The sequence below is a fragment of the Myotis davidii genome, unplaced genomic scaffold (assembly GCF_000327345.1).
Source record: "Myotis davidii unplaced genomic scaffold, ASM32734v1 scaffold8, whole genome shotgun sequence".
NCBI classification, from domain to species: Eukaryota; Metazoa; Chordata; class Mammalia; order Chiroptera; family Vespertilionidae; genus Myotis; species Myotis davidii.
Window position 1 is genome coordinate 3,661,209 of NW_006299520.1, and position 11,141 is coordinate 3,672,349.

At 35.3% G+C, this 11,141-nt stretch overlaps 1 protein-coding gene across 1 annotated transcript in view; it reads left to right on the plus strand.

Moving 5' to 3' along the window:
- Nucleotides 1-11,141, plus strand: part of LOC107184897 (cat eye syndrome critical region protein 2-like) — a gene marked incomplete at its 3' end in the record, with an annotated part of 80,935 nt that overhangs the window by 17,364 nt on the left and 52,430 nt on the right.

Sequence of the window (11,141 nt, forward strand, 5' to 3'; positions counted from 1 at the left end):
GTCTGAGGACTCCTGAAGAAGATTTTTGGCATACCGAAGGGCGGTCATTTAATAGTCAGATGATATTCTTTAACAAAGTTTGGCATTTCAGCCCTGGCCTGTGTAGCTCAGTTAGTTGGAGCGTGGTGACATACAACAAAGGGTTGTGGGTTCCATTTCCACTCAGGGCACACGCCTAGGCTTTGGGTTCGATCCCCAGTTGGGACACCTATGGGAGGCAACCATTTGATGTTTTTCTACCACATTGATGTTCCTCCCTTTCTCTCCCTTCCTCTCTCTCTAAAATGAATAAACATATCCTTGGGTGAGGAATAAAAAAGGTTGGCATTTCAGAATGAGGGGATTAATAGAATCCAGGAAAGAAGACAGAGAATGGGAATTGACAACAAGGGAGAGCAGGACAGGGTGGTAAAGATTCTAGGGTGGTCCTGAATGTTCGTTTGTCATGGATGCATTGAATCCATGCAACTAAACCCCTTTTTTCAGCTATGGTCTTCTTTGAATAATAAGGTGTTCAAATTTCAGGATCATTTTGAACGTTTTCCAGAAACACTCGATTCAAAATAACATTTAAAGTACTTATGCACCATGTAAATTTTTACACTTTTTCCTGTATATACATTTGAAGAACACCTGGATTTTGGTATTAAACATTTTTCTATCATCTTGTTATCATTCATTTTTGGAAACGATATTGCGGATACACCCATATGTTACCTCTGATTTATTTGCATGTTAATGGAACAAATGTTGCTTTATAAGTGTTAATTTAAAAAGGTTGATTCAGAACACATATTTAATTAAAGAATTAAAAAAAGAAAACCTAAAAACACACCTCTTTTCCTCATCTGAAAGACAAAATGAAAAAACTGTACTCTCATTTTTTTTTCTATAACATTTTTAGGTCTAAGAACATGGTATCGGTACTACACATCCATAATCCCTATCAGAAACTTTTTTACATTTTTTATAAGCAGATACAGGTCTGCAATTTTATCATGACATTTTAAATACTTTAAAATTAGTAATGTATATAAGTATTATCAATCTATACTATATACCTGCCTTTCCCTCGATCTTCTATATTCAAGAGAATAGTGACAACTTTGGATTTATTTTTACCCTAGAAAGTTCACCAGACATAGAAAGACTAAAAATAAAACTACAAATAGTAAAGATCACAGTTCTTAATACAAAGGGACAGAAAAATACTAGGTAATTGGCATGCCATCTAAAAACAGAAAATACAGATGTACAATTTGTGGGTCCCAATACTAAGCAAAGGAAAAAACAAGTGGAAGGAGGATGCTCAATGGTAATTTCATCGATGCTACTAGATTTTTTAAAAAGTACAAAATAAAAGCAGAGTTGATTCACTTAGTTGCTCCCATGGTATACTTCTTAAGTATGGAACTGCATACTATTTTTTTCTCCTGATTTTCTCCAACACACGCTGCATTTAAACCAATGCTTGAACATAAAATATAGGGTGTTCCCCCAAAATGTACACACCTTTGATAGCTGATAGCTCAATTGATGTTTCTTTCTTTTCAGACTTAACCCATTGGAATTAATTATTCAAAGTGTATATACATTTTTTGGGACACCCTGTATTTTCATTTTAAAATGTTGTTTGATGAATGAACATACAAAACACAATTTTACTCATCTTACCAAAATATTCTGGGATAGTTTTACTTTAGAGTTAGCGTTAAGCCCCCCAATATATGGAGATCTAGCCTTTCCCTATACAAGCATTGGTTGCTATATTAATTATGTGAGCACTGATCATATGAGAGTGTTTGCAATCTGTAAATGCTGCATGTAGTTTGAGACAGAGAACATATAAAATAAATAGGAAAGAGGTTGAAGTTGATGAGTACTGCTGGACATGTGGAGGTTAAGTGCTCTATGCAACTTGCATGAGAGCAGTTTGGAAGGCAGATGATAAATGCCAGCACCCAGACATGGGTCTGGATGGAGACAGAGAGAGGGGGTGAGCTCGCTGTGGATCCTGAGGAGGAATGACAAAGGTTAGGAGATAAGAACTCAGAATATAATGGAAGTCACAGTAAGTTTCCAGAGTGGAGAGAATTTTCAGAAGAGGAAAGAGTCATCAATTTAAACTACCATAGTAAAGTGCAGTAAAAAGAAGCATAAAATTGGATACTGTCTCAATCAGTTAATAATATTTAAAAATAATTTTACATGGACATTCTGCTCCACTAGGAATTGTTACAGCCTCACAAAGAATAAACAAACTAGTTGCTGATCCAAGAGAGTTCACAATTGAAAGGACAAAAGAAAAAAAAAATTCAGTCATTGCAATATAATGTTAAATCCTAAGATACACAGTATAACTGCTAACATACCTCCTCAGGGCCATTTTGCTAATGAAAACCTTCCAAACAACATGTCTATTTGAAATTAGATGACTAAACCACATGTAGAAACCAAAAATGTTATAATTATTGGGAAAAGAATACCTATGCTAGTTCTAAGGATTTATTTTTCTAACAACAAAATATAATTTGTGGGAGTTAATAGTTCTGTCATTTAAATATATATTTGCTTGATAAAATTTACTTTCCCAAGATATTAGACATTAATTGTATATTAGGGGATAAGGCTAATTTATGATTATGCAAAATAAAGAGACCATGATGCAAGTATATCTTCTATAGAAATATATGTATGATTGTGATAGAAATATTAAATTCTTCCAGGGGCTTTAGATCTTCCCTATATGAAGATGCCATTTTATAGCACGCTGCAATTTATTATGACATTTTACAATATCTGAATGAAAATGTCATGTTACAATACCTGAAATTCCGTCTGTTGCCTTCTGTTCATGACTCTTCCTTGCAAAGTCACCCCAGGCATTTAAGAGAGTATGGAGTAAGGCTCTTAAAACTATACAGATATACACCAGACTTGAGGTCTACCCTGTTCTGTTCTTGCCCCGCCTCCCCTAGACAACATACATGGCCTGATCCAACACTGACGCAGCCTCACCACTTCCATTACTACAGAGAGCCGTTGAGTACTCCACCACTGGGCATCCTCATGCTGCCCTTGCTTCTGTCAGCTACATAGAGAAGGATTCTCCTGCTGATTTCATATACAGCCTCTAAAACTAGCAAGCAAATGAACAAAAATCAGCTATTCCAACTGCTGCCTTTTACCATCTAATTGCTAAACCCCAGGGCTCATTTTATTTTATTCAGGTTCCTCTGTCCTCAAAGCTTTTCCTTTTCTCTGCTGTCATAAAATGTCACATGCAAATAAATTAGTTTATATGCATTGAACAACTACTATGTGGCAGGAACCATTCTAAGAACTTTATATGATCTCATTCACTTCTAATAACAAACTAGGTTATGTACTATTATCATCCCCATTTTAAAGGTGAGGAGAAGGCACAGAAAGATTGATTAGTGGTAGGGCCTGGATTTGTATGTGAGCTTTCAGATTCGGCAATCCTTACTCTTCATCGTTCTCATTAGTGCCCGTCATTCCCCAAAATAGCTTCTAGGAGTGGGAGAGTTTGAAGGTGGCTCTCTACATGAGCTGTAGGCCAACTAGACTAAATAGTTTGATGCATTTATAGAATATATTATTATATTTCCATCAAAAGTTATAATTTCCCCTTAATTAGGCAGAATATAGCGATCATAACATGAACTTCATGAATTAAATGGTACTTGGTTCTTGACTTGAATGTCATTATTTCTTTGGTATGACTTTGGCCTACTTATTTTAACTCCTTGAACCCCCATTTCTTTGTCTGTAAAAAGGAAAGATGATGATTACCTTTAAAATATGAATATTCTTTGAGTAAATAAGTAGTGTATGTAAAATAAAACAGCTCGCATGATACATAGAGTTCTTGGAAGGCCAACACTTAGTATTAATGTCTGTTTTCTTTACTTGCCTTGAAAAGAAGAAAAGCAAAGGATCTGATACTGTGCTTCACTAGGTAGATTCCGTTTGTAATGTAGAGCTCAAGATGATGAAGATGGTCCTGCTCAGGATTTTAAACACTGTACATAATAAACAATTCTCTGTTATAAGCTACCATTAAAAATTAAATCCATGCTATGCTAGTTACAATACTGATTACTTTTTCCCTCTGGAGTGATCTGTAGATCGCAAAAGGAATCTACCATGAAATGTAATACTTCCCTTTGGTAAAATAAGACGAAACTGTTGCTACCAAAGACTCTATAATTTATGTAGTAATTGGGCTGTAGCTATATTAAGATATATTTTATTTACTTGCAATATTAGTAGCATTATTATATTGGAAATTCAGAAGTATAATTTTTACATTGATGACATAATGCTGAATTTTTTAACTCTAACCCTAAAATGAAATATATCCCCAAACTTATGGATCATCTGTAGGTCAAGTTATTCTGTGCCCAAGGGAAATTTCAAGGTCATTCCTGGTCATAATTCTGCTCATGTAAGTATTATATTAAAAGTATTTGACTCATGCCCTAACTGGTTTGGCTCAGTGGATAGAGTGTTGGCCTGCAGACTGAAGGGTCCCAGGTTCCGGTCAAGGGCATGTACCTTGGTTGTGGGTACATCCCCGGAAGGGATGTGCAGGAGGCAGCTGATGGATGTTTCTCTCTCATCAATGTTTCTAACTCTCTATCCCTCTCCCTTCCTCTCTGTAAAAAAAATCAATAAAATATATTTAAAAATTTTTAAAAAAAGTATTTGACTCATATCAAGCACAGATTAGCTATTTTTTGCTCAGATATGCAGATAATTCAATTCTCCAGCTTTTGTTTCTTTACAATGTACACAGACAGCAAGAATTCTTTTTTTCAGTAATTCATTCTCTAAATGAAGGGTGAAAATGGATTGTTTACTTTCTACAATAAAATGCCCTGGGTTTGGCTGCATTCAAACTCAAAGTACAAGTATTTGAATTGTTTTCCTAGTTTCAGAAATGTGTAGTTTATGCCCTTGAGTGAAAGAGATGAAATCTTAATAGTTAAGAGTACATTGGGTCCCCTATTTCCATCTGTGGACATATATACACATTTATAATACAGAAAGCAATTTATAGTCCAACAAATTGTTCTGCAGTTCACCCTAGCCCAGTATTTACATGAAGGGTAGGTTTTAAAAGTATCTCTTGAAAGATGAATAAGAGAATATAGACTATTCAATTTACAAGGACTATCTTATATGAAAGTAAAATTGTTTTATTATAATTTTGCTGAATTCTAAGAAAAAAATTAGGAGTTGTAACAAGGATTGAAACATGGAGTAACAATATAACCACAAAAACCACCTCTGCCTCATGAACATGTTACTGTTTTTAAAAGAAGAATATACTATAGGAATTACAAAAGCCCCCCTAAAGAAAAATAGATTCATCAATATCACCTTATCTCCACAGAGTTACTTTGATCAATATTATCCTTTATTTCTACAAAATTCTATTAAAAGTTTATTTTTTAAATCAAGGTTTATTCATAAGATAAAATAACAATTAAAAATAGTTTTCTAAGACCTCACTGGAAATTTAAAAAGTGATTACAGAGAATACATCCAACTAGAATTGCCATATTTAAAACTAAAGGACTCCTTCATGTGCCTCATGCAATATATGGAACATATGAATAGTAAAAAAAAAAATTATCCTTCATCTGTAATTCAAATTTAACTAACAATCTTATATTTTATGTAACAACTCTAAATTCCAACTTATCTTTTAGTTGTGTGCCAAATATGTCCAATAAATCAATATACAAACAAAATTTACCTTTAAAGAATCTTTTACTTATTCAAAATTAATTCCTCCTTCTTTCTCTCTTGTCCTTTGTTGAACATACCTATTACTCCTTAATAAAACCCAGAATGTTTTGCCAACTTTGGAATATGTTCTTAATCCTCTAATAATGAACTTGTTTTAGCGTCATTTTATTCCCCAGAGTAGGAGATGGCTGCTCTAGGGAAAAAGTGTCACATGTGGGACGTAGGCAATGGTCATACACACACACACACACACACACAACACAGGGGCTGGGATAGGGGCAATGCCCACCTTACGGGCACTGTTTAGTGTCACCATCCTTCCTTCCTCTCCAACACAGATTCACAAATAATAGCTTCTCTCCCCCCCCCCCTTTCTCCCTCTGTCTTCCTTTCTGCTAAAGCAGTGTATTGTGGTAGTTTATGAGAGCAAAGAGACAAATGTGTAGGTTATTTTGCACCCTTGAGGAATAGAGGAGGAACCACAGTGGATGCAAGGACTGTGGTCCCTACTCCTACCCCAGAGCACACATGGGATGCTTGCCACTGAGTAGGATGCTGACAGAAATGATGAGACAGACAGCCACAGTGGTGGCCTGGAATGAGGCTGGAGAACGTGCCTTGCCTGAAATATGGAAAAGTGTCAGCCAAGGAAGTGCTTGTTGCATTTATGAGTTAGCTCAGGAATAAAAATCAGCAAACCCTGCCTACAATGTGCATTCTTTGTTTTCAGAACAGCAACAAAAAATACTAGTGGTGCAATAAATGTAGAATATGAAAGGAAACATTTCTGGAAGAGGGAAGAGAGTAACTTGTTTAAAGATACACAAATGCAGAAATCCCACAATGTACTGTTTTCACTGATATAATTATAAGGTAAACATCAAGAAAACTTCTCAGGAATCAACCTTGGTTAGAACTTTTTCTAATATATAACTCTGAACTTAAGGGCTCCCCTCTAATTTTTTTCTTTGACAAAAAACAACAACAAAACCAAAGGGCATGAATTCACGTTAATATCCAATACCCTTTTCTTAATAAAAATCCAACTAATCCAAACTCAGTGGTGTGTTAATATACCTTAATAAGTCCTTTCGAAATTTCCATTAAGATTTACCACAAACATCAAAGCATTATTTGCTTATTAAATTTTCTTAATTTGCAACTATCCTGGTTAAGTGCAGTATTTCCATATTTCAGAATGTTCAACTTACAAACTACTTTCCAGAAACATATTTATTGTTCTGGTGGTTTATATATACAATTATATATATACATGGATGTGTACATATAGAGTGTTTATGTAATTCCTGAATAATTTAAATACTTAAAGTTTGGGCACATGAAATAAACACACTAAAAATTTTAACATAAAGTTCCCCTGAAAAGTTTAGGCAAAATTTTGGCATATTTCAACCTAATTTTAAGGGATATTGTTCACTTTTCTTTACAAAAAACCACACATGCCGAAACCGGTTTGGCTCAGTGGATAGAGCGTCGGCCTGCGGACTGAAAGGTCCCAGGTTCGATTCCAGTCAAGGGCATGTATCTGGGTTGCGGGCACATCCCCGGTAGGAGATGTGCGGGAGGCGGCTGATCAATGTTTCTCTCCCATCGATGTTTCTAACTCTCTATCTCTCTCTTTCTTCCTCTCTGTAAAAAAATCAATAAAATATATTAAAAAAAAAACAAAAAAACACAAAATACAAAAAAAAAAATATTTAAAAAAAAACCACACAGACACAAAAATGTATTACCAATTATTCAGTTGTTGAGTGACTTTAAAAAAAATGTATGATCTTGATCTCATGTTCATTCAGAGAAAGACATTTTACTAAGAACATAATTTTCATCAAAGTCCTATGGGTCATTTTTATAAATAATGTAGCCCAATGCATGGTCTTCTTTGGTTAATTCACAGATCAAAAAGTCCATCATTCAAAATTTATTATTCCTTTAAATTATTCGGTGGAGAGACTCTTTAGCTAAAGGAAGGGTTTAATGGGGAAATATTTAATCTTTGCAGACCCAAGCTGGGAAATTGCTACAATCTAGCAAGGCAAGTCATTTACCCTTATTGCAAGCCTACTGAAACCGAATGGATTTGAGTTCCAGTTTTTCCACTTGCCAGCTGATTAAGCACAGACAAGTTACTAAACCTCTTTACGCATCAATTTTCTTATCAATATAAAATGGAGATAAATTTTTATTTTGTTCATGGAGTGGTTTTAGACTTTAAATGATTTGATATTTGTAAAAATATATTCCAGTACTATTTCCATTATACAAGGGGTACTGTGGCATTGTGGAAAGGGCTTAGATTTGCTGCACCAGAAACTCATGAAACATTATTGGATTTAAATCATTGCAACTACGAAGAGGATAAGTTAATCTAAATAGTAATGACTCATGTTAAAGAATCTACTTATGTGTAAGATGCTGTACATATATTATCAAATTTTACAACACAAAGTATACATCATTTATATTCACAGATACTAGTAAAAATACCCAAGCATATACCAGTACTGATCGGGCTAGATGGGAATCAAACCCAGGTACATTGAGCTCATTCCACTAAATTGTATTACCTTTTACTGAAATACCTCTAGGTAAGTGAGTCTGATCTTTTTTAAATAAAAATCTCAGTTGAAATCTTCTCCAGGATATCACAAATCATTACTACATTTTCTCCCACAAAGTTTTAAAAGCATCAATACTTACATTGAATTTCTGTACTGTTTCCAAAATTTAAAGATATGGGGTTACAGAAAACCATTGACAAAACTAATTTACAAACCAGTAATTATCTTTTCTGAATTTGACTTTGAAAGTAGGGAGGAGTCAACAGAAAATGAAATAAAACAATAAAAGCAGAAGTAAGAAATTTCTAAAAAGCCAATATTCTTAGAGCAAATTTCAAAATTAGGAGGTGGGAGAGAAGATGAAAATTGCAGATCATCTAAGGGGGCTCATTGTCTCTTGGCCCTAACACTAATTCGGGGTTGAAATTTATTTTCTGTGCATAGGTGAGTAATCACATACACACACAAAAGGTTATGGAGTATGAAATGAGACTGACTTGAGTTTCAGTCTCAGAGCTTCTACTTCTTAATGAGAGAAGCAATTTGTTGATCCACCCTGGATCTCTATGGGATTAATAAGTGCTTCCTGGAGGGAAAAATGCTTGTGCTAGGTTAAGAAGAATTGATATCACTTTTAAAAAGACAATGTATTATCTAGCTTTATATGATTCCTGAATGCCATACCAGCAACATTAGAGTTTCTTAGAGAATTGTTAAAGCCAGATTCCCAGGTATCTTGACATTCTCATATGTTTAACAAACATTTTAAAGAATTCTGAGGAATAGCCAATTTAGACACAAGGGCCTAGGCTAGTTAGGTATCTTAAATAGAAAAAAAAAAAGTAAAATATTTAAAATAATTTCTTGGAAACAAAATGTTACTGTTAGAACATCAAGCTTATCTCAGGAAAAAAAAAAAGATGATGTGGCTAATAAGATTAGCAAAATAATTTGCACATTATTTGTGGAAACACTTATAAACCACAGAAAGGTTTCAAATAAAAAGGGATGGTAAGAGTAGTATTGTGTTTGAAAAACATTACCAGTAGAAGTGTGAGAAGGGTGAATTTAAATAAGGGAGGATGGGAGATGGAAAGATTAGTAAGTGGCTCTTGATATAATCAATTTGAGAATAAATTCTAAACTGTAATTGAACAGGAATAGTAAGAAGAAAAAGTAGTGACAAATTTAGAAGATAATCAGATTTGACAGAACTTATGACTTTGAATAAAATAAAAGAGAGGAATCAATCAAAATGATCCCAGAATTTTTCAGCCCCATTGATCACAAGAATACTGGTTATACTGGTAGAAGGAAAGCTGTGACTTTTTCCCCTTCCTTCCTTCCTTCCTTTCTTTCTCTCTCTCTCTTTCTTTCTTTCTTTTTTCTTTCTTTTGTTGACAATATTACAGATGTCCTCCATTTTCCCCTCTTTGCTCCCCTCCACACAGCCCCCAACCCACTGCAGACCTTCATCACAGTATTGTCTGTGTCCATGGGCTGTGCATATATACATATAAACTCTTTGGTTAATATTGTCTAGTCCCTCCTACACCCCTCTCCTCTGAGATCAGTCCATGCTTCCATGCCCCTGTCAGTTCCATGTCCCTGTTTGTCAATTTATTTTGTTCATTAGATTCCACATATAAGTGAGATCCTGTGATATTTGTCTTTCTCTGACTGGTTTATTTCACTTAGCATAGTACTCTCCAGGTTCCTCCATGCTGTCTCAAAGGGTAAGAATGCCTTATTTTTTTTTACAACCACATAGTGTACCACAGCTTTTTTAATCAACTCATCTACTGATGGCCACTTGGGCTGTTTCCAGGTCTTAGCTATTGTAAATAATGCTTCTATGAACACAGAATACCTGTGTGTGTATACACTTCTTTCTTTAGCTTCAAGTAGAGATGCATTTACCAAGGAATGAGGGGAAAAAAGCAATTTTAGAAGAAAAATGAACATGATGTAATATTTAGTTATATTTGATTGCTTGGCAGTGCTTAATCCCTAACAAATCAGAGATTTGCTTATTTCTGATGTTTAATTAGAACTTTGAAAACATCCTATATAATAAAAGCCTAATATGCAAATTGCCCGCATGACCGGGAGTTCAAATGCTCGCTATGACGTGTGCTGACTACCAGGGGGTGGTGTGGCACTGGCAGCAGGAGGGAGTAGAGGCGCTGCCGGCCCCGATGGGCCCCGACAAGAGTGGGATGGTGGAGCAGGTGAGCAGGTGGGATGGTGGAGTGGGTGGCACCAGCTCCCAGATGCTGAGGGAGCCAGACAGGTTCCATGACTCAGGCAGAGGGGGGCACACAGGGGCCCAGGTGCTGCCCAGGGCCCAGAGGTCAGCTGGGACCTGCCCTTCCACACCAGATGCTTGTGCTATGATCACAGGCCAGGCCTAGGGGGCCACACCTGTGCACGAATTTTGTGCACCAGGCCTCTAGTCTTATTATAAAGAATATATACAGAAGGGAAAGTTAATGCATCTGTCAACTTTTATATTCCTACTTACTTACACTTTCAATCTTCCAGTCCAATGCTGATTGATTGGCTGAAATTACTTATGGTATGAAAATATCAAATGCATGTATTTAAATTATTAAACTGGGAAAATTATTGAAGATATCTCTATGTATGTGCATGTGAAAAATATAGTGAGTCAACAGCAAGACTTAATATTTATTTTCTTAACAGGTCTGAAAACTAAAGTTGTACTGCAGTATTCATTTTTCATCGCTGTAATATTTTCTCTGTATTTCACATAGT